The sequence below is a fragment of the Chenopodium album genome, chromosome 24 (genome assembly GCF_948465745.1).
Source record: "Chenopodium album chromosome 24, dcCheAlbu1.1, whole genome shotgun sequence".
In the NCBI taxonomy this organism is placed as follows: domain Eukaryota; kingdom Viridiplantae; phylum Streptophyta; class Magnoliopsida; order Caryophyllales; family Amaranthaceae; genus Chenopodium; species Chenopodium album.
Window position 1 is genome coordinate 13,043,338 of NC_137857.1, and position 24,830 is coordinate 13,068,167.

Below are 24,830 nucleotides of genomic sequence, written 5' to 3' on the forward strand. Positions count from 1 at the left end.
CTCTTATGAAGGTCACTACAGGTGCTCATTCTTAGTAAACCCAATTCTCAGGCTGCAATTGGGTGGTTATGCCCCGAGCAGACCTCCGAAACCAGATGCTTACATAACCCTCGTGAGGTGGTAGATTACCTTGCGCGGAGTTTGAAAGAATCAACGCATGCGGGAGACAAGTTCATATTAGCCCCATGCTTTGAGGAGTACGTTTAAATATGTCATAATTTAGTTCTTTGTTAAGTATATATGTTGACGTCTAACACTGATGGATTGTTATTTGGTGAAAATATATATGCAGTTCTCATTGGAGCCTTATGGTGGTATGTGTTGCTAATAACACAATCTACTACTTTGATTCAGCTAGTACTTGGCCACCACGGAAGTTGCTAGTGCAGAACCTACTGAATAGGTAAATATTGATTCCTGTTGTTGAATATCCTCACCTAAGTTATTGAGTATTTATGTTTCTTACTTTGAACTTATTTTCCTAAAGTGTTATGAAGAAGCTAAATTGTCGTTCTGTTGCGGGTCCAACGTGGAAGTATGCAAAGGTAATGCTTTGAACAGTGCTTTGTTTAGTAAACTTGGCTTCGATTATGGCTATGCATGACTAGATTACCTTTGTGTCATGTAAGTGTGCGCAACAAGACAACGGAGTTGATTGTGCCCTATACGTGATGAGGTTTATGTTTGCCATAATCAATTGTTGCACGGAAGTTCAACACGTTGAGGAGGTATGGGTTTTTTTTTTTTTTTTTTATTCTCCAGATCAATAATTGCTTCCATGGCAGCTGCAGCAGTCACGGCAGCAGCAGCAGCCCAGGCAGGTGCCCAGGCAGCTGCTGCAGCCATGGCAGCAGACCAGGCAGCTGCAGCAGCCACGGCAGCAGCAGCAGCAGCCTAGGCAGGTGCCCAGGCAGCTGCAGCAGCCACGGCAGGTGCCCAGGCAGCTGCAGCAGCCACGGCAGGTGCCCAGGCAGCTGCAGCAGCCACGGCAGCAGCCCAGGCCGCTGCAGCAGCCACGGCAACAGCCCAGGCAGCTGCAGCAGCCACGACAGTAGCCTTGGAAGCCGCAGCAGCAGCCTAGGAAGGTGCCCAGGCCGCTGCAGCAGCCACGGCAGCAGCCCAGGCAGCTGCAGCAGCCACGGCAGCAGCCCAGCTTGCTGCAGCAGCCACGGCAGCAGCCCAGCTAGCTGCAGCAGCCATATGGCAGCAGCGTTGGTAGCAGCCCGGGGAATGTGGTAGTATTTTATGAACTTGGTGCGTAAATGAAAGTGAATTTGGCCATTGTGGTAAAATTTTTTGAACTTGTTGCATAATTGATAGTGAATTTGGTAATGAAGTCATACATGTCATATTTGGGCCATTTTGGGTAAATTGCGTCCTAAAACTAAGTAAATTGTTATTTTGATGTGATTTCAAACCTTATACACCTAAGACTAGGTAATAGTGACATGTTATGAGAAAGAAATAGTCCATTTGATAAAAAATGTAGAAATTGGGCAAAGTAGTAGTCACATATGCCTTATTTGGGCCATTTTGGATGAAATCCGTCCTAAAACTTAGTAAAATGCATTTTGATGGGATTTCAAGCCTTAAAATCCTAAGACTAGGTAATATTGACATGTTATGAGAAAGAATTAATTCATTTTATAAGAAATGTAGAAAATGGGCAAAGTGGAAGTCATATAGGCCTTATTTGGGGCATCCATGTATAAAATGTGTCCTAAAACTTAGGAAAATGTTCTTTTGATGTGATTTCAAGTCTTAGACACCAAAAACTAGGTAATATTGACATTTTATGATAAAGAATTAGTGCATTTGATAAAAAATGTAGAAAATGGGCAAAGTAGAAGTCATATAGGCCTTATTTGGGGCATCTTGTATAAAATGCGTCCTAAAACTTAGTAAAATGTTCTTTTGATGTGATTTCAAATCTGAGACACCTAAGACTAGGTAATATTGACATGTTTTGATAGAGAATTAGTGCATTTGACTAGAATAGTAGAAAATGGGCAAAGTAGAAGTACAATAGGCCTTATTTGGGGCATCCTTGGATAAAATAGGCCCTAAAACTTAGTAAAATGTTTTTTTGATGTGATTTCAAGTCTTAGACACCAAGTACTAGGTAATATTGACATGTTATGATAAAGAATTAGTGCATTTGATAAAAAATGTAGAAAATGGGCAAAGTAGAAGTCATATAGGCCTTATTTGGGGCATCCATGGATAAAATGTGTCCTAAAACTTAGTAAAATGTTCTTTTGATGTGATTTCAAGTCTTAGACACCAAATCCTAGGTAATATTGACATGTTATGATAAAGAAATAGTGCATTTGATAAAAAATGTAGAAAATGGGCAAAGTAGAAGTCATATAGGCCTTATTTGGGGCATCTTGTATAAAATGCGTCCTAAAACTTAGTAAAATGTTCTTTTGATGTGATTTCAAGCCTTAGACACCTAAGACTAGGTAATATTGACTTGTTTTGATAGAGAATTAGTGCATATGATATGAAATGTAGAAAATGGGAAAAGTACAAGTCATATAGGACTTATGTGGGGCATCAATGGGTAAAATGCGTAATGCTCTTTTGATGTGATTTGTAAATGGCATAATGCTCTTTTGATGTGATTTGTAAATGGCATCAATTAGTCCTAGCTAGCTAATTATTTTAATTTTTTTTTATAATAGTCAAGTGTTATATATATAATGTTTGTTTTTTTTTCCTAAAGGTTTGCGCGATTCAAAGGGAAGGCCCGTTAACAAGCAAAGAAATCGATGAAATTCGCGACATGTGGGCTTATTTCGTGACATTTGATGGCATCTATTAGTATTGTCGGAGTGGGTGCACACACACCAAATTAATTAGTGAGCTTGAGTTTATTAGTTATTAGTATGATGAACATTATTTTAGTTAGTATATGTTTTTTTTTTTATATTAACATTAATTATGATTAGTACGTAGCTATTGATGGTGTTATATATCTTTACACATTTTGTTGTACTTACATATTATTGTTAATTCAATATTACAATGATGTTACTTTTGATATGATATATATATATATATATATATATATATATATATATATATATATATATATATATATATATATATATATATATATATATATATATATATATATATATATATATATATATATGTAATTTTTATTTCATGTTATATTATATTGTATTATTATTAATAATATTAATATTAATATTAATAATAATAATAATAATATTATTATTATTATTAATAATATTAATATTATTGTGACAGGTTCCTATTATAATTAAGACATGACTATTTATATTAAAACAGGTCACTAATTATATTATTTACAAATTAATAATAATTTTTGGAAAAAAAAAAAAAGAATGGCAAGCGGTTTAGGTTCAGAACCGCTTCCCATTTGAAGATAATGGCAAGCGGTTTGGCGCCAAAACCGCTTGCCATTACAATTGACATAAGAGTATGTCATGTGTAATGGCAAGCGGTTTTGGCGCCAAACCGCTTGCCATTCTCATCAAAAGGCAAGCAGTTCTGAACCGCTTGCCATTTAAATGGTCATTGGCAAGCCCCCCATTAGGGAGCGGTTCAAAACCGCTTGCCATTGGGGGGTTTGAACCGCTTGCCAATTTGTTTTTTCTACTAGTGAGCCTTAACGTTTGAACACGTGGCGGTAGCACGCCAGTAATTCTCTTGAATATTGTTCAGGGTCCTCACAGGTTTAAAGAGAGAATTATTGGGGTGTTACATGTTTGATCCAGCAACACTGAAATATGCATGCCAAATCCATAGATCTATTGAGGCCACAACTTCAAGCATTATTGTTGGATATCCATAATTACCTTAATTACCTCGAGTGTATTGTCCTTTCCATCTAGTAGGGAAATTTTTCCATGCCCAATGCATACAATCCAGACTTCCAAACATGCCCGGAAAGCCATGGTATTTTCTCATGCATTTTAAGCAATCGTTGGACATCATTAGCATTGGGACTTCTCACATATACCACTATGTGACTATATGCAACGTGGTATGATTGTCTTCTTTTTTTTTAGTTTGTTCTAGGTTCCCAATTTAGAAGCTGTCTCTTCGTAATTTTGAGTCGTATTCGAAGGGTAACATAAAAAAAAAGCGATAAAAAAAAAAGAGCGCTCGAATTAAAAAAAAAATTCTTACAAGCAGGTGGCGCGCGCAACTCAATGGGTTGCACGCGCAACTCAATGAGTTGTGCGATGTAGAAATCTACTTTTGGCCTCCTGTCCCGACAAGAAGTGCAATGACGATAAATAAAACCATCTTCGTGTTGGATCGAAGTGAAGAATACTTATGGATAACTGGTTAAGCCACAAAACACAAAAGACAAGCCCAAATTAAAGAACAAGGCCAACACAAGGTCCAATTAACTAAACCCGATCATAATTAGGCTTAAGCCCATGCTTAAAACCCAATAATGACGGATTTAGGAGCGTCTAGGTTAAAATTAAAGTTGCCGCGGAAAATGTCGCGCGCATCTCACAAAGTCGCGCTCAGCAGTCGCGCGCAACTGATGAATATCAAAATATTCAGAATATCAAAATATTGAAAAATCGAATCTTACCATAGAGCTACACGCAAGACAAATAGTTGCGCGCGTATGCCGCGCGCGACCTATTCACTTGCGCGCAACAGCCACGCGCAACTTATCTGCTGCGGCAGAATGCTCTAAACCCTAAACCTAATCATTCCTTATAAATAAGACCCTAATCTGAGGCTTCAAGACACTAAAAAATAATCTAAGTTCTGGCAGAATACTTGTGAACTTGTGCATCCAAAACCCTCTTGTCCTTAACACTCACCCTTTTCGATACTTTGTTACTACGATGGAGGTTCCCCAACAAAGAAGGAGTCCATTAGTGTTCTAAACGGAGATCTAGCAAAGAGAAGTGGTAAATTCCCAAGCACTTAGTTAAATCACCTTTATTTTTCTTGTTTAAAAGAACTTTAATTAATTAATTAGTGTTGTTTGTTCACTTTAAAATAATTAATTAATCAATTCCACATAGTATCTTTCGTTAAATAAAGATTAAATTTGAATAAAATAATTGTTGGTTGTTCACTTAAGTCAAGGCGAATATTGTTTATTTTTTGTTCTTTTCACGAATTTGATTAAATAAGAATAACGACCTTACGATGTAATTCCTACATGAATTAATGTGTGTAAATAAAATCAACTAACATAGTTTTAGGTATCACGTTGCATATATTGTTTGGTAATGAAATTGTGCAAAGGAAGAGCTAGTAGAGGCCGCACTAGGGCTAGGATTGCGATTCCCCTCTAAAGGGAACGTTATCTTAGTACCCTCGCTCCCGAACTCATTTCTGGTTTCTAGACCAATTTGGGCATGGGTAAACTTATGATTCATGCTAAATATCCCTTGAACTCTACTTGGAAGTAAGGCATGAATGAGGTTTATGGGTTTTTCTAAAACTCTTTGGCGACTCATACTTGTTTCTTACAAAAAAGCGTGTATGATAGAATCATCTCTAATTCAAGGTCTCCCAAACAGTTAGGAATTCAAATCCTAATACACCCTAACAAGTGTGAAGTCCTACACTTTAAAGGGTCATGGGTATCTAAGGAGAAGGATCCCCTACGATGGGACACCCTCCTTACAGTGGCAACTCCACTAGGGACTTAGAGGTTACATGATTAGTTCGTAGTTATGGTCCAAGGTTTCCAACGCTAGGTTGCCTATGGTTTGTAACAAGAGCTAACTTGGATAATTTCTAGTTAGAGAGCGAGACTTGAACGCATAATATCTTCCTTTTGCACAAAAGTAAAAACCAAACAAGCAACATTGCATCATGCATAAGTATAGCACACTTAAACCATGGGGATTGGCTCATTGACTAGGGGTTGCCAACACTAGGCTTCTATACCGAAATCAATAAAAATCATCCCACCCATGTCGCCAACAAAATGTTGGGAGAGCAATGTCATGAGTCAACTCGTTGAGTGATTGATTTGTGCGTCGTTTCTTAAGATATGGTACCTTGGACACCCAAACCTTTTTCGACCTTAGAGTGGCAATACGTGAATTGTAACTTGTGGCATGCTTATGTGATTATGTGACTATATGCAACGTGTTAGGATAATTTTCTTTCTTTTCTTCCTTTTAGTTTGGTCTAGGTTCTCAATTACGAAGTCGTGTCTTCGTAATTTAGAGTCATATTCAACGGGTAACATAAAAAAAACCCAAAAAGAACGATGTAAAAAAAGGGGGAAAATAAAAAAACGCTCGAATAAATAAAAGTTATACGAGCAGCGGTTGCGCGACCACTCCCAGCGTAAGAAAATTCGTTGCGCGCGACAGCCGCGCGCAACTCTATTACTTGCGCGCGCCCACTGTACGAATCGGTTTGATTTTTAAAAAAAATAAATTGATTCGTCAAAACGATATCTTTATTCAAGAATTGTTGAGGGCAATGTTATCCGTTCGAATATACCTTATGTCATTTTCTTTTTTCTTTCTTTTCCTTCTTCCCCTTCTAAGCAAGTATATCGGTTTACTTATCCTTTCGTACTTCTTTTAGGGCCGGTTTCCAATCTTGGGAAAGAGGACTCCCGGGCGCTTGCCTTCTACGTTTACCACCTAAAGATCAAACCCTTTCAAACCATTCTTCTTCGACAACTAGTCCTAGTCCAATAATGATGTCAACCATTCAAGAACTTCAAGAGGAGATTCTTCGTTTGAGAGAGGAAAAGGCTCAAGAAGCCGAGGAAAAAAGGATTAAGAAAATCGAAAAGGCTAATAAGAAAAATGCTGAAGCCTTAGCCTTGCAAGAAAAGTGGAACAACTATCCATCAAAGAAAAGTCGTTAGAGAAGCTAGTTCTTTGTTCTACAATGGGGAACAAGTACTTTGACGTAGAAAAGTTTGTTCCTCCCGCAGGACTTCCTTTACCGAAAAAGTTCGTAGCTACGGACTTGCCAATATTCAAGGTGACCAATAATCCACAAAATCATTTAATGTGGGCACCATGGCACTAAAGGGAGTTGATCCTAAGCTTTACGCTTTGACTTTCCCTTTATCTCTAGACCCAACCGCAAGAGAGTGGTACTATGGGCTAGATCCAAAATTCAAAGCAACATGGGAAGATGTAGTTTCGGCTTTCATTACCCAATATGAGAGTAACGTAGAGTTCAAGTTCACTCTACGTGAACTCGAAATGCTTAAGCAAGGCGACGATGAAGGTTTCCGTGCTTTCTATGGTAGGCGCGCCGAACCATCAGGAACAGACACTTCTTGATTGGAAGCAAATACGGTAGTTAGTGAGCTTACGGGCTTACCAGACAATTAGGGTGTCTGTCCACCCCCTGTATAAAGAGCGACGAGACGATGTCACACCTATGTAGTCACGTGCCCCCAATCCTGAGACACGTGTACTCATCTTTTGGACAAAACTGCTGAGAGAGTTGCTGACTTTCTTCTCTCTCACTGGATTTGGATATGTGCCTCCAGTCCTGAGACATGTATTTCTATCTTGTGGACATCCGGCTCGAATGCTGAAACATTTAGGCTCGAATGCCGAAACGTTTAGCCAAAAACACATTTTTTATCTTTTTACTTTTTAAAAGTCAGGCTAAAGTTTCAATGACATATCGAGGGACTTTAGACCAACGATGACATGATTGAGAGGAAATCATCCCCTTTACTCCTTTTTTAAATCGATCTCTTCTCATGATTTGACATCACCCAAAACGCCTTTACTTGTAAAAGCGTTCTACAAAAGCAAAGGATCAATCTAGATTCTTTAGCGAGTTAAGACTGGAAATAACTTTTTCTGGTCTTAATAGCTACTTGTTTCATATACTTAGCAAATCAAGGATCGTTTCTACATCCTTAACATTTCTGAAAGATTCTCTACTCTTTGAGAACTTCGCAGAATGAGTCTCGGATTTATTTCCTTGACTCAATCAAAGTGGGGGCTAACTGTAGACATCTACTTTTGGCCTCCTGTCCCGACAGGAAGTGCAATGACAATAAATAAAGCCATCTTCATGTTGGATCGAAGTGAAGAATGCTTATGGATAACTGGTTAACCACAAAACACAAAAGACTAGCCAAAACCAAGAAACAAAGCCAAACAAGGTCCAATTACCTAAATCCGATCATAATTAGGTTTTAGCCCGTGCTTAAAACCCAATAATGACGGATTTAGAAGCGCCTAGGTTAAAATAAACGCTGCCGCAGAAAATACCACACGCATCTCAAAGAGTCGCACTGGGCTGTGCGCGCGACACTCAGCGCAACTGCCAGAGTTGCGCTCGAGAAAGATTCAGAGTTTCAAAAATTTGAAAAACGAATCTTGCCATCAGGCCGTGCGCAAGACAATTAGCAGTGCTGCCTATCACTTGCGCTGGGATGATGCGCGCAACTCATCCAGTTGCGCGCGATACCTGCTGCGGCAGAATGTTCAAAACCCTAATCCTACCCATTCTCTATAAATAAAGGCTTAATGTAGACACCCATTTGTGTCTCCCCAAAATCAAACCCAGTGATGAATACCTTTCGCGTCGAACCATAATCGGATGAGGTGAAAGTGTGAAGAGTCAAGAGTTGCGGTTAGTTTTTATTTAAAATTCTTTCTTTCTGTTTTCAAAAACCTACTCTATTTTATGAAAACGTCCAGTCCAGTTTATTTTGGTCCGTGAAAAGGGTCTGATAATAGTGTAGTTGGATGGGGCTCGCAAAGACCTTTCCAACGATATATTATAAGCCCAATTCCGATGAATAATGAGGAAGTTATGGCCAAAATACTAAACTGGGTCCGGTTTGATTTTACCTACGACCAAATAATCATGAGAAGGGTCCAAAGGTTTAATCCTATTCCTAAACTAATTAGGATTGATTCGAATCTTCCATAAGATTCTAAAATATCTTAATTATCCTTTTTTGAAAAGATAAGATCATAGAGTTTGAATTTGAATATAACTTTCCTTTTTTAAAGTGCTAATTCTATTCGAATTTAAACATGTTCAAAGATAGTCAGATTTTAATTTTGTGCCTCATATTTTTTAAACTAAATTTTATATGGTTGGATAGATCTTGTAATTATCTTTCCAATGATATATTATAATATTAATTCCGAGCTATAACAAAAAAGATATAAAAGGAATACGAAACTCTATCCAAAATTGACACCCTTCACTATTTCGGTCATATCTTTTTATCTACAAAATATTTTAATCTGATTCTAATTGGGTTAAAAATTAGACTTCAAGAGCTTTCCAACGACATATTTTATGACTTATTTGGACTTTTGGATCAAAAGATATGATAAAAACAAAATCCGCAAAAAACTGACTTTGTCGCAAAACGACAGTCTTGTCGCCTGGCGACAGCCCTGTCGTCTGGCGACAAGGTAGTTTCTGGCGATAGAGTGGAGATTTATTCCTTTTCAAATTCTACTTATTTCCGGACTATTTTTCTTATAAATAGGGTCCTAAACCTCTGTTTTTTAATCCATCTACAATTCACAATCATCTAATTCTCTCTATTCTCTCTTGAGCAATACATGCTTTCTTTTCTCTCTCTTTCTAAACTAGCTTTTTACAAACACAATACCGCATTCACAAGATCTTGAAACACCTAGCCAAGTTCGAAGTTGCCTTCGCCCTAGACGTGAAAGGTTTATACTTTTCTGAGGGTTTGGTCCCAAATCCAATCTAAACTTTTTAACTCTTTCTTTTCAATTCTTTAATTTAATTCTTTAATTTTATTATTTTCATTGAAGTTTAATAATGCGTGTATTTTGTTATTAGAAAGAGGTACGAGGCTTCCAAGTAAGTAAATTAGCTTGCTCCCTATTTGTTTCAATGTAGAAAGCATGCTTAGATTTGATTAATTCCTACTACCATGGTATATTTTATGCTTTCTAGTATCATGTTTAGGGTGTTTTTTATTGTTTCTAATAGCATGTTAGTACCATGTTAGGTTTAAAGCTTTGATCTTTATTGCTTAGTGACGTGCTAGGATTTGTTATTAATCTTGTTAGTATCATGCCTAGGATCTTGCTATTATTAAGCTTTATTATTAACATGATTTTGATTATTATTATGATTATTATTATTATGTTGTTTGATGTTATTTATTGCTATTGCTTGATCACGCCTTTTATGCATGTTTAAAGGGAATTTGTACTTGAAATCACGCTAAATAAGATAATTAATAATTTGATTAAGGCTAATATGATTTTAATTCAAATGAACGCCAATAATAGTTTTATTTGTGCATTAATATTCGACCAACATAGATAAACATGTTTAGGGCTAAATCTAATGATTGCATGTTAATAAAAAAGCCCACATGAATACGAGTAGAATAAAGTAGAGGCCTATTTTATAGGGTGGGTCCTTTCTTTTGTAGATTGGATTCGTACCCTCATCCCCGAACCCTATTGGTTCAAGACCTTTTGGAGTTGACGATCTCATGGATCGTTAAGGGGTGTAACCTTCACCTCGTGAACGGTTTACAAGTTCCTAAAACTTGTTGGCAACTCTTTTGATCTCTTTTCCTTCCCTTTGGACGCCACCATGCTTAAGTGTATGATCACAGTGGGGTTCAAGCTTAGGGTTGATGCTTGAAATATTCCCTACACTTAATCCGAGGTTTAAAGACACAGAAATTAACCTTAAACTATGGGAGGAAGCTTGTGAACTTGTGCTACCTAACCCCTCTTGTCCTAAACACTCACCCCTTTTGATATTTTGTTACTATGGTGGAGGTTCCCGAACAAGGAGTCTATAAGTGTTCTAAACGGAGATCTAGCAAAGAGAAGTGGTAAATTCCCGAGCACTTAGATAAATCACTTTTACTTTATTTTTAAAAGAACTTTAATTAATTAATAAGTGTTGCTTGATCACATTAAAAAGATTAATTAATCAATTCCACATAGTATATTGCGTTAAATAAGATTAGAATTGAATAATTAATTGTTGGTTCACTACAAGAAAAATGTCTTTTCGTAGCGATTATTTTGTAGTGATTGTACATTCGCTACAATATGCAAGTATGTTTGTGAAATAATTAAGGAAGTCGTGTCATTTTTCAATCGCCATGGTATTCCCATATAAAATCGATACGGAAAATATAATAATACATATCCACACTATTTTTACACATTTATATAATTTTGAGAAATCATATCATTTACAATCGCCATTAAATCCCAAAAATCAATACGAAAAGCCCTTTCTTCACTAGATATATAAATATTGTTTGACAAAGAATACATAAAATATGTCATAGCTTATTGGTGAAGCATTTAATATAAGAGTTTGAGGTTGTAGGTTCGAATCTTGTAAAGATCAAATGCATGTTTGTAGACACCCATTTGTGTCTCCCCAAAACCAAACCCAGTGATGAATACCTGTCACGTCGAACCATAATCGAATGAGGTGAAAGTGTGAAAAGTCAAGTGTTGCGGTTAGTTTTTATTAAAAATCTTTCTTTCTGTTTTCGAAAACCATTTCTATTTTATGAAAACGTCCAATTCAGTTTATTTTGGTCCATGATAAGGGTCCAATAATAGTGTAGTTGGATGGGGCTTTAAAAGACCTTTCCAACGATATATTATAAGCCCAATTCCGATGAATAATGAGGAAGTTATGGCCAAAATACTAAACTGGGGCCAAACCGGATTTTACCTACGACCTAATGATCATGAGGAGGGTCCAAAGGTTAAATCCTATTCCTAAACTAATTATTATTGATTAGAATCTTCTATAAGTTTCTAAAATATCTTAATTATCCTTTTTTGAAAAGATAAGATCATGGAATTTGATTTGAATATAAACTTTCCTTTTTTAAAACTTTCCTAATTCTATTCGGATTTAAAGATGTTCAAAGATAGTCAGATATTATTTTCGTGCCTCATATTTTTTATCCAAATTTTATATGATTGGATAGATCTTGAAATTATCTTTCCAATGATATATTATAATAATAAATCCGAGCTATAACGAAAAAGATATTAAAGATATACGAAACTCTATCCAAAACTGACACCCTTTCACTATTTCGGCCATATCTTTTTATCTACAAAATATTTTAATCTGATTTTAATTTCATTAGAAAGTAGACTTCAAGAGCTTTCCAACGACATATTATATGACTTATTTGGACTTCTAGATCAAAAGATATGATAAAAACAAAATCCGCAAAAAACTGTCTTGTCGCGAAACGACAGGATTGTCGCCTCGCGACAGACTCTGTCGCCTGGCGACAAGATAAATTCTTGGCGACAAGGTCGGTTTGATTAGCGACAGAGTGGAGTTTTATTCCTTATCAAATTCTATGATTTTCCGGACTGTTTTCTTATAAATAGGGTCCGAACCTCTGTTTTTATTCATCAATTCTCTCAATCAACTCTCATCAATTCTCATCAATTCTTCATCAATTCTCTCTATTCTCTCTTGAGCAATATTTGCTTTCTTTCTCCCTCTCTTTCTAAACTAGCTTTTTACATACAATATTCTGCATTCACAAGACTTAGAGTCACCTATCCAAGTTCGAAGTTGCCTTCGCCCTAGACGTGCAAGGTTGATATTTTCTGAGGGTTTGGTCCAAAACTAGTCAAAACTTTATTTAATTTGATTTCAATTTAGTTCTTTAATTATTCTTTATTATTTTCATTGAAGTTTACTAACTTGTGTATTTTGTTATTAGAAAGAGGTACGAGGCTTCAAAGTATGTAATCTTATTACTCTCTTTCAATGTAGAAAGCATGTTTATTAATGTTTATTTCCTAGTATCATGTTAGGATGTTATTTTATGCTTTCTAATATCATAATATCATGTTAGTACCATGTTAGGTTTAAAGCTTTGATCTTTGTTGTTTAGTGACATGCTAGGATTTGTTATTAATCTTATTAGTATCATGCCTAGGATCTTGCTATTATTATTAAGCTTTATTATGCCTTATCATGCTATTATCGTTATTATTTATTGTTTATTATTATGTTGCTTGATTTATTTTATTGTTATTGCTTGATCACACCTTTTATGATTGTTAAAGGGAATTTGTACTTGAAATCACGTTTAATAAGATAATTATTAATTTTGGTTTAGGCTAATGTGATTTTAACTCAAGTGATCGCCAATAATAGTTTTATTTGTGCATTAATATTCAACCAACATAGATAAACAGGGTAGGTTTAATATAATGTTTGTATGTTATTCGAAAAGCGCGCATGAATACGAGCAGAACAAAGTAGAGGCCTATTTTATAGGGCGGGTCCTTTCTTTTGTAGATTGGATTCGTACCCTCATCCCCGGACCCTGTTTGGTTCAAGACCTTATGGAGTAGTTGATGGTCCTTTTGGATTGTCTTTTGGGTTTACAAGTTCCTAAAACTTGTTGGCAACTCTTTTTGCTCTTTGTCTTTCCCTTTGGAACGCCACCATACTTTAGTGTATGATCACAGTGGGGTTCAAGTTTGGGGTTATCATAATGCTTGAAATATTCCCTACAATGTTTATTTTTTTTTTTTTGAAGAAAATGAGTTCAACATTTATAGCTATTGTAATCGCAACGATAATCACCACGATTGGATGTAGTTTTTCATATCGATTATTGAGGCCAACCCCAGCGATATTGAAAACCACTACTAAAGGCTAAGGCAACAGGGGATGTATCGAATGACCATTCGTTGGGAAAGCTTTTTGTTGCAAATACAATCGATACTAAAGGTTAAAATAATCGCTACGAAAAGGTTATTTTCTTGAATTCTTGTAGTGGTTGATCACCTTAAGCCAAGGCTAATATTGTTTATTTCTTGTCCTATTCACGAATTCGATTAAATAAAGAATAACAACTTTACAATGTAATTCCTACGTGAATTGATGTGTGTAAATAAAATCAACTAACTTAGTTTTAGGTATCACGTTGCATTGCATATATTGTTTGGTGATGAAATTGTGAAAAAGGAAGAGCTAGTAGAGGTCGCACTAGTGCTAGGATAGCGATTTCCCCTTAAAGGGAATGTTATTTTAGTACCCTCGCTCCCGAACTCATTTCTGGTTTATGTAGACCAATTTGGTTATGGGTAAACTTACGATTCGTGCTAATTATTCCATGAACTTCACATGGAAGAAAGGCATGAATGAGGTTTATGAATTTTCCTAAAACTCATTGGCGACTCATACGTGTTTCTTATAAAAAAGCGCGATGATAGAACAATTCTAATTCAAGGTCCCCCAAACAGTCAGGAATTCAAATGCTAAATACACCCTAACAAGTGTAAAGTCCTAGGCTTCTAAAGGGCCAATGGGCATTTAAGGAGAAGATCCCCTACGATGAGAACACCCTCCTTACATCTAGGTTATTGGTGGATTTGGTAGATTAATTGATTATGAGCCCCACGGTGGGCGCCAAATTGTTCAGGCAAATCTTAGTAAGGGCATCTAAGAATTTGCTTGGGGATTTAGGGGTAATAACAACCAAAGACAAATATCAAATATAATAACCAAGAGCAAAAATAAAGCAATAAGTAGCAATTAAACCAAAGGAGACTAAGTTTAGAGATACAATACTGAGTAAGGACAAGCTTCCTTGTTCAGCAAAGACACAATTCCAAGAGCATAAGTAGAATAATCAGTTTATATTAATGTATATGTGTGCGTACATAAGTGTTACAATGTATAGCTTTGCTATTTATACCTAGGAGCCACTAAGGTTACAAAGTTATCGAATATATTCCAAACATAGGAGATCATTTTGATTTTATTCTACTTCCCTGTTCAGCAGGTGTTTTCTTGGCAAGTATCTTCATGATTGATATTCTGATCTTGCTTGCCATACTTGCTCCAATCAGGTCGTTTTGCTTGATTTAACGTATCTTTTTATCATAGATTGGTGCCCTAAATGTATTGGGTTGCTTGGTAATACGGGCCCAACAGGGAGGGGGACAGGTAGATAATGTTAATTATACAATTGCAATGTCTATTTTATTCTTGACTAGCTTAGCACATGGTCAGCTTGTGTCCCCTAAAATGGCCCAAAAGTATGGGGGTGGGGGGCTGAGAAGATGCATGTAAATAATGTTAACCATGCAATTGCAATTATTTTGCACAACCCCAAATTTTGAGCATATTTAGTCCATGATTTTCTAGTATAAACTTTTAAATATATAATTTATTTTCAAATATATATATTTATTATTTTCGGATTTAATATAAAAAAAAAAAAAACTGATTTTTGATAATTACGGAAACTGGTTTGAAAGCTGATAAAAAGGAAATTTTGAAAATTTGTTTACCGAGATTGTGTAACAAACTCAAAATAAGATTGACCCTTATCTTGTAAAATTTCTAAAGCCAAAGCTAAACAACTCAAATTATGTAAACCCCCTTAACCTCAAACGTTATTACCGTACTTTGACTCCCAAAGAACGCATCATCTCTTCTCAGGTAAGCTACCTTTCTAAAAAAAAGCCCACCTTGCCTTTTACTATCAAATTTTATAATCTATCCTTGATATACTACCGAAATCTTTTCATAAAAAGCATTGAATTATTAAAAAAAAAAAAAGAAAGAAAGCTGGAAGGTCGGTTTTGGAGGAATGGCAGGGGTAATTCTACTTTTGAAGCAACTTGTTATTTTAGACTATAAATTTGACTTTTAAAAAAAAATAGTACTATGTTTTGGCTCTTGATAGTACCTTACGTACAAGTATATTTTGAGGAGAAGTATACGATATTACTAATTTAGACCCATTTATTTGTTTATTTGTAGACGGAGGCTATTAGGTGAACATTTCAGAGGTTAGTTACCTTGAGTTTTTATACATGATCAAGGCAATTTTCAATGTCCATCATCTTTAAAATCCCATTAGTGTAGACACCTAAAAATGTCTCCCCAAAACCAAACCCGATGATGAACAACCTTTCACCGCCATTAGTTGGTTGGGTTGAGTATTTAATCCTGGGAGTGCTTAAAATTCATATTCGATCAAATTCAGATCATAAAATAACCCACGGATCAGTCTTGATGTTTAGTCAAAGCATAGTTCTTTTTATTTTGGCCCAAACCTTTTTATCTTTATTGTTTTATTATTTATTTTTGGCCCAAACTTTTTATTTATTTTTATTTACTTATTTTCTTATTTTAGCCCAAATAATAATAAATCAGAAAATGGCCCGAAATTATCAATTGGCACTTAAAATGCTGAACGAAATTATGGTTAAAAAATGAATTTAGACAAAAAAGCGGACTGAAAACTCCCGCGTCACGGCAATAATCCACCGTGTCACGGGAAACTTTCCTGTCTGACGGTGGGGTTCCCCGTGACACGGGACACCTGCTGTGACACGGGGGTTTCCGTGTCCTTTCCGCGTAAACCCTTAACGCGCTTTCTCCCCCGTTCACTAAATATTTCCCACGTCACACAAAAGTGCACCGTGTCACGGGAATATTTCCCGTTTGACCGTGGAATCTCCCGTGTCACGGTACACTTTGCCGTGTCGCGGTATACTTTTTTAGGGTTTCTATCTTTTTAGGGTTCCGTGTGTTCCCTCAGCACATTTTTTCTATAAATACCCCCTCATTTCTGAATCACGGGGCATCAACGAATTCTCTCATTCTCTCTTCTATGCTCTAGCCTAAACACTAGCCTACCGTTCTCTCTTAAAATACCTTCCCTAAGCACTCCCAGGAGTCTGTACTTTACCCGAGGTTCTATCCTTAAACCACGGCGTGAAAGGTAGAACAGTTTGAGGGTTTGGCCCCAAATCAATTCTATTTAATTTAATTAATTTCATTTTAGTTATTGTTTTATTAATTTTTCTTGAAATTACTAACGCGTTTATTGTTTTTATAGTAGCAAGCAAATAAAATCAAAGTAAGGAATCATGTTCCTTTTATTTCTATTATTTTTCTAACCATTTTATATTGTTGGATTTATTGCTATGATTGCTTCCAATATTAATGTTTACTTATTTTATTATTTATTATGATCATCATATTGCATATTTAAAGGGAATATGTAATTGAATATAACGCCTAATAAGATAATTTGGACAACCGGTTTAGGTTCCTTTTAATCTTGTTGTTTAATCAAGTGATCACTAATATTTTAGAATTACATGTGCATTAAAATTCAACCAATTTAGCTAAATAATAGTTTGGAGCGAATTGAATATTTTGTTTGTATGCCTTTGAGATCACATGAATGCTTTTCAATATAAGAATCGAGTAGAGGCCAATACGGGCGAATGTGACTCCATGACTCACTTTGTACCATCATCCCCGATCCTCCTTTCGTGGTTCCGAACCATATGGAGTTAGTAATATCATGGATTATGAATGGGGTGTAACCTTCACGGGTCAATCGTTGTTGCCTTTCGTTGTCCCTTAATCGTGGTTGCCTTAAATGATCCGTGAACGATTTACAAGTTCCTAAAAAACTTGTTGGCGGCTCCCTACTTTCCTTGTCCCTAATTGTTGTCCCTAATCGTAATGTCGATTCCCACTTCCTTTGAGTGCCAAGCATATTCACCACATGCTCTTACGTAGGCGCACTTCAAATGACGCCTACAGTTAGGAAATTGTTTTGAAATATTGTGTGTCAACTACGTGCTTATGTAATTATATGTGATGAGTGTGTTATCGTATGAAATTATATTATATACTAGTTTTCTATTTTGTGTACTAGTATATGTATTTTTGAAAATTTGATTATTTGATATCGTATGAGTTTTTAATATAATTAAAATCTTGGGAATTGGATGATTAATTACATGTGGTTGATGGTCTCTAAGGCCTATTAGGAAACGAGTTGTAATTAATGTGTCATTTAATAATATTGGTATTGAAATTTTGTTTACTTGGGATTAAATTGATTTTTGTAGTACTTGTGTGCAATGTGATTGGATGATTTAATCTAATAAAATGTGCTGTGAAATTAAATCTAAGAAGGGAAATGAAACCCGAAAGGGTGAATACTAGGTTGCCTACTAGTAGTTATGGTTGTTACTAGTTGGTTTAAATTATTGTATATTGTTGTTAGTCTTCCTCCTAAGCACTGGGTATTATTGAGGGGTTTGCACACTAGGACTATTCTGATTTATTTTATGGCCATTTAAGGTTACGCGCGACCCTCTGTAAAGTAGGTGGTTACAGGGACTAGTTCCGACTTACTGGCGTTCTCTTTCCCTTTCTTAACTAAAGTAATAATATGTTATGTGACAATTTGAATTTGGTTGAGTATTATAATGTCTATGAAATTGTATCATGTATAAAATGTTTTCAAACTAAAATTATTTAGGGAAATTCTCTTTGGTGAACTCCAACTTTTCAATTTTCTAAGTGGTAAACATTCTTAAATTTTATTATCAATGGTAAACCTAAATGATTGATTACCATTGATAAGGGTTATTTTATTATAAATCCTTAACTATAGTTAGTTTTTTTTTATTTAATTAAAAAAAAAATTAACCCATTTCCAATAAACCCCAGCCACCTCTCCCCCACCCCCACCAACACCGGCGCCCAGCTCTACCTTCGCTGGTGCGCCGGCCTCCCCTAGCAACACGACCTCCCTCAACCCCGCAAGTGACGCCCCGCCTCCCCCGCCCCCACCTCCTCTCTCTCTCCCCTTTTCGACCCTTCCTATTGTAACACCCCCGATTTACTAGCTAATAATAAACAAAAATTAAAGAAAAATTAACGACCTTTAAATAAAATTGCGGAAGCATACACCTAAATCGGAGGTATTACTGCCACACTCGACAACCTGTCAAGTGCCAAGGCTTACAAAAATCCCAATAATTACAATCCTATAAATCTACGTGAGCTATTTATACAACTTTACAATCTTGTTATAACAAGCTAATCGAAACACTTGAGCTCCTTTAGCTACGATCACCTGATCAACCTGCTAAAACAATCTTGTCTGCTCACCATTAAGGACAAATTCCAAAATAGATCGTCGCAGGGCCACCATAAGAAAAAGACATGGCCGCAGACACAAGTAGCACAAAAAAATAACACACACATCAGCAAAAAAGCTGAGTAATCACCACATATCAAAATACAAAGAATAATTGAATAATCTATATTACTAGCTCAATTAAATAATGTAGTTCGAAACTACATTACACATTGTACTCTGAAAAATAATCTTTATCAACTCGATCAACCTCGAATAATATAAGACAACCCTTCACTCAAATAACTCATAACTAAAAAGTGTGCCACGCTCTTTGTTTTATACCTAGCCTTGGACAAGGGTAATTCGAATAACAAACCAACAAGTATAAAAACTTGAATACTCCCAATAACTAGAAAACACCTTGAACCAGACCACATACGGGTCAATTCCCACTGTAGGGGACCATAGAAAAATAAATAATAAAGATTGTACCTTATTCTTAACTCATGATCATTATCTCATTACCAACATGCCAAGGACTAAGGTCTATAACGTCGAGCCTCATACCAATAACAAAATAATCACTCTCAACCTTTTGATCTCATACATTAATCAAATAACCGTTCACAAATTAATACATAGTATCTCAATAATGGCACGAGTTCCCAAATTACACGACAATTCGATTCATAATATCTCAACTTTTACAAACGAAATACTAATAACCCAAATATCATCAAATCTCAACCCAAAAATAATAATCTGCATTAATAACCTTAAACCTCGATAAAACAATACTCCCTGCAGCAACAACATTAAAACCCTAGAAATAATTAATCATAAACAATAAAAATAATACGATACTCATATCCAATCAAGTCATATAATATCAATAATCAATCAAATACATATACAAATTTGATCACATGAACTACAATTATAAAATTTACACATAAAAATAATACAGAGTACAATAAAAAAAATACAAATTATAACCAAACAATTCTAATAATTTAATACAATCACATTATAATCAAGCAACTCCAAAAGATTGATAGTGTGATTACATATAATAATTAATATGATCAAACAACTCCAAAGGGACGAGCGTGATTACCTTTCAATGAACTGCAATAGAACTATCAAATACGAAATACGATATAAGGGACGAAATATTGGCAATTTTGCAGTTCACGGCTTTGAATTCCCCAAATATATTGTGCACCTTCTCTTTTAATCTTATAATACAAACAATACATATGATGATGGATATTAGAGAATAAAATAAAAATTAGTGAAGAAGAATCAAATGGAAACTTTTTACAAAAATCAATTTTGGGTTTGGTTTACAAATCCCACGCACAAGGAACAAAGACGGCTGCTCCCCCTTTTTTATATAAAATACAATAACTTTATTAGGGTTTAAGATAATTTATAGTTCGTAAACAATAGTTCTACTTAGACATAAAATAGGAATCAAAAATTACTTTTTTTCTTCTATAAAATACATTATATAAAATCGTAAAATATTCGGGTATTACAATCTACCCTCCTTAAAACAAGTTTCGTCCCGAAACTTGTAATTAAGAAGTATAAAATATACAGATAGAGTAATAAAATAGTAGGGGTATTACACCTATTTTCCCCACCCAACACCCCACCGACGACCACTCTAACCAACACAAAAAATCGGTGCCCTTCCCTGACAGCCCCCCCTCCCTTGTTCGCTGGCCAAAAACCCTAAAAACAACCCAATACACTAGAAAATACCCAAACCCATTTAGGGTTTTGAAACCAAACCCAGGAAATGGGTTTCGGTTTTCTGGTGGTTTTGGGTAGATTTAAGGGTTTCTGTGGTAGGCTCACAAAGGAGAGGGTTCGTCGGGGATGGGTGCTGGTTTTCGCGGTGGTTTGGGTGCGATTAGGGCTCGACGGACGGTGGTGGAGGAACTGGGAAAGACAGGAGGTGGGGAGGGCGGTGATGGGGAAAATTGAAATCAACGTCGGGGAGGGGTACCAGTAACACTCCCAGAAATTCCATCCACCTTGGTTGCAACATTGATGGAATATAGGAAAAAAGCCTATCTCTCGAATATGTCGGGTTTGGTAAGGAGTTCGAAAAGGTGGTCTAGACAGCTTGAATTTCTCGCATAACCAAAGTTGAAGCACAATTGGAAACCCTTTAACGAAACCACCTGGATTTTGTTTCAGATGGTCAAGCCCCATCATAAGTTTCCCTAGGATAAGAGGCCCTAAACGGTTCTCTGACTCAATCTGTGACAGCAAAGAAAGGCAACGAACATGACAGGAAAATAATGATTCTTTGAGCAAAACAAGGCTGAGCAATAAAAGGATGCAAGCTCTTTCTTGGCACCTTTTGAAATCCTCATTGTTGACAGATTCCCAATGAGATAAAGAAAAGGTTTCAAGGAAATTCTCTAACATTAAACTGTCAAGCAGGCGATAATTGCTTTCCATATTTAATGGTATGCCTAGCAAATCCCTCATGGCCGCATTGGTTGCCCTAGGGTCAGCAGGTGTAATCACACGACCTTTTTTATAAAGACCTAGCAAACCCTCCATTTCTTCTAGAAGAGGAGTCATTTCTGTCTCTCCAAAACGAAAGACATGGCGTTCTTCATCCCAAAATTCAACAGCAGCATGAATCATATCATATTGAGGTTGAATAACTAGGAGAGGGGTGATGCTTCTGGTGAAGACACTTGTGTAAGGGGAAAGGCGAGGTGGAGAAATATTTTCTACCACCCTTTTTAGCTGGAGCTTTCTGGCTCCACTGATTTCATTTAATTCTTGAAATATGGCATTCATTTTTTCTTAGAAATTTGAGGAGAGAAGAAATAAGACCCAAGAAGCTTGAAAGAAGAAGAAGGAAGTTTGATTTGGTGTAGAAAAGAATGAGTACCACCTCCTTTTATAGGGTTAGTGTTAGTAATGGAGCCAGGAAGAAAAGGCCGAAGGAGTTTACTTTTCCGAAAACTCAGTACAAACCATCTGCTATTTTTGCATCCGAAATCCATAAATTGTTTTTCAAGAATGATTGTTATTTTTCTTCAAGCTCGTACAAATTGGAGTTTTGATCTTCTGCAAGGTTAAGCCAGTTTTTCTACTGCACCCAAGCCAACATTTGTGTTGCAACTCAGTGAGGATTTCACTCTATTTTTCAGCCAGTTTTTCTATTGCACCCAAGCCAACATTTGTGTTGCAACTGAGTGAGGATTTCACTCTATTTTTCAGCCAGTTTTTCAACTGCACCCAAGCCAACATTTGTGTTGCAATTGAGTGAGAATTTCACTTTATTTTTCAGCCAGTTTTTCAACTGCACTCAAGCTAATGTTTAAATGAAAGTCAATTAGGATTTTCCTCTTTTTTTTTTTTTTAGAAACGTACGTACATCAAATTTTTGTGTCTTTTCTCAAACATTGATTATCGTTTTATTTAAACTCAATCAATGTGGGGCAATCTGTAGACACCAAATTTTGATCCTACCTTTTTAATTATCACTATTAATTATTTTTCTATTACTATAATTATTGTTTTTTGCAAATAATAATTATTATTTTGCTAATTATTTTTATAAACTTAATGATGTTTGTTTTATTAATAAAACGAAGGAAACGAGTAATAATAATGATTTTTTATTAATAATTTCCAAAATACATGTTACAATTTGTATTTTTAAATTACTAAATTACAAAAAATTGAAGTACAGCTCACACTACATGCATTATTACCCTGCTCCACCGAAGTAATTTTCGGGTTTTTACTTGTGGATTAACAAGTAAATTAATATGGCCATTAGGAGGACAACCAGCCTCACAATGTACATGAAATACACCGTTATCATCCTCATGTATTCCTCAAATGTAAAGATAGGCTGATCTTCTTGGTTTTCTTGAAACATGGTGGTTGAGTTTAATGGTGGTTTTTGTTTGATTTTTTCGAGTAAGGAGGAAGATGGAAGAAGATAAGAATTAAGTGGTGAGTGGAGATTTTGGATAAGGGTAATTTCTTTTTATAGTAAAAAGTAAGTATTTTAGACCGTATTTTTGTACATATATGTATAATAATCGTATAGTATAAAGTACAATATTTTTTGTCTCGCTAGGGGAATATGTCATTTTCCTTATAAACAAGTATCGTTTAACCCTTTAGAGTATAGTAAGTATATTAATATGTTCACTTAGACTGTTAGAGTACTTTTTTTTTTTAGTAAATCTAGTAATTTTTTTTTTTTGTGATTTGTGCACTACCCTATTATATGACCAATTTACCTAAGCTATAAAGTCCATTACTCTAAAGACTCATGTCCAACCAATATAGGGAAATGACAAACATTCCCACACCTAAATGGGTACTATATGTTGTAGTGCTAAAGGGACCTTCTTTTTATGTACGCTTGTTCTAATATCTTTGTTATCTTTTTATTCCGCAGTTAATAATTGATCCGATAAATACAAGTTCGGATCTAACCTGTCCATATTTATCTAGGTGTTGTATGGACGAGAGTAAACGAGGGATAGGTATGTATAATTGTGTATGTTTGTTACGTTGAGCTTCAGATGAATAGTTTTTTTTCAGCGATAATATCGGATCATGTTTTCATTTCATTACGTCCATCTTAACTGATTAAAAGATGTTGTTCTGACACTTTCTTTGGCATTTACATTTCATTGCATGGTAGCCTTTACTTTCTTTTCTTTTTCTTTTTTTTTGTTTTTTGTGTGTTGTTGTTGTTGGAAGTTCATGCATTATTGCATGGAACGTCTGACATCCTTCTTATTATTTTATTTATTTATTTATTTATTTTTCTTATTATTATTATTTATGTTGTATATTTCAATCTAATTTGTGTATTCCTTCTTCAATTTTGATAAGCAATTGTCAATAGTGAATTAACGTTACCTTTTTTTTATCCCCCGCGGTTAATGTGGTATCCAATAAATTTCAATTTGGATCAATTGTATCAAGATTTATCCGACGCTAATTGGGACAGCAGGATTTCATACGCGTCATGTATTGTATTTTACTATTCGAAACACTATTTGACACTATGCAAACACTATTTGGCACTATTCCAAATAGTAATTTCTGTTAAGAAAATTTACTTTACCGACATATATTTGGCTTCTGTTTCATTTGTTTTCCTGTTGTTTTGATCTAGTTTTGTATCTTTTGTCTTTGTTTTTTACGACTATGATAAATATAAATTTGTGTTTTAGTAGAGTAAAGTAAGATAAGAGTTCACTTTTTTTTTAAAGGTCATTCGGTTAAGGGAATATATTTTACTCTTGACCACCTTAAATTTATGTTGTGTGACTTAATATTGTATGATGTATTTTCACGTTGACCATGTCAATCTTATGGTTTTATATGATCCACTTTTTTAAGTAAGGGTTATTATTTAAAATGGTCGTATGTATAAGGTTTTGTCGTATGTTCAGATGTTCTTGGGTAAATTTATGTGTACTATCTAATAAGGGTAGGGGTTATTTCTCTTTTACTTTTTTTTTACTAACTCTGAGATATTTTGTCCAACCCTTTTAGTATTGTAACCTAATGTCTTTGTGTATCTTTTAGAGCTGACATCTCAGAGCTAACTTTTTTTTTATTATTATATAAGTGTTGTTTTAACACCTTGGTGAGTATAATAGTGACTAGTTAAATTTAGGCACTCTTTGATTGTATACCATGTGAGTATTACTATTTTTTTTTTTTTTTGAGTTATGACACGACTTGGTCATACATATTTTTTTTATATATATACCATGGCATTTTAGAACCTTTTTATTATGTGAATATTAGAGTTGATTTTATTACGGTTTTCTTTATTTTATCAGTTTAAGCGTTGCAAAACAGATTAGCAAGTTTGTTACGTGTAAAACAAGATAAT

At 35.3% G+C, this 24,830-nt stretch overlaps 1 protein-coding gene across 1 annotated transcript in view; it reads right to left on the reverse strand.

Annotated features, from left to right (window-relative positions):
* Positions 1-16,765, reverse strand: part of LOC145611403 (small ribosomal subunit protein eS1-like) — a 54,903-nt gene extending 38,138 nt beyond the window's left edge. Inside the window, exon 1 of the mRNA XM_081666731.1 lies at positions 16,759-16,765. The gene's annotated coding sequence lies outside the window, so the exon portion shown is untranslated. The remainder of the gene's footprint in view (positions 1-16,758) is intronic.
* Positions 16,766-24,830: the final 8,065 nt, after the last annotated feature.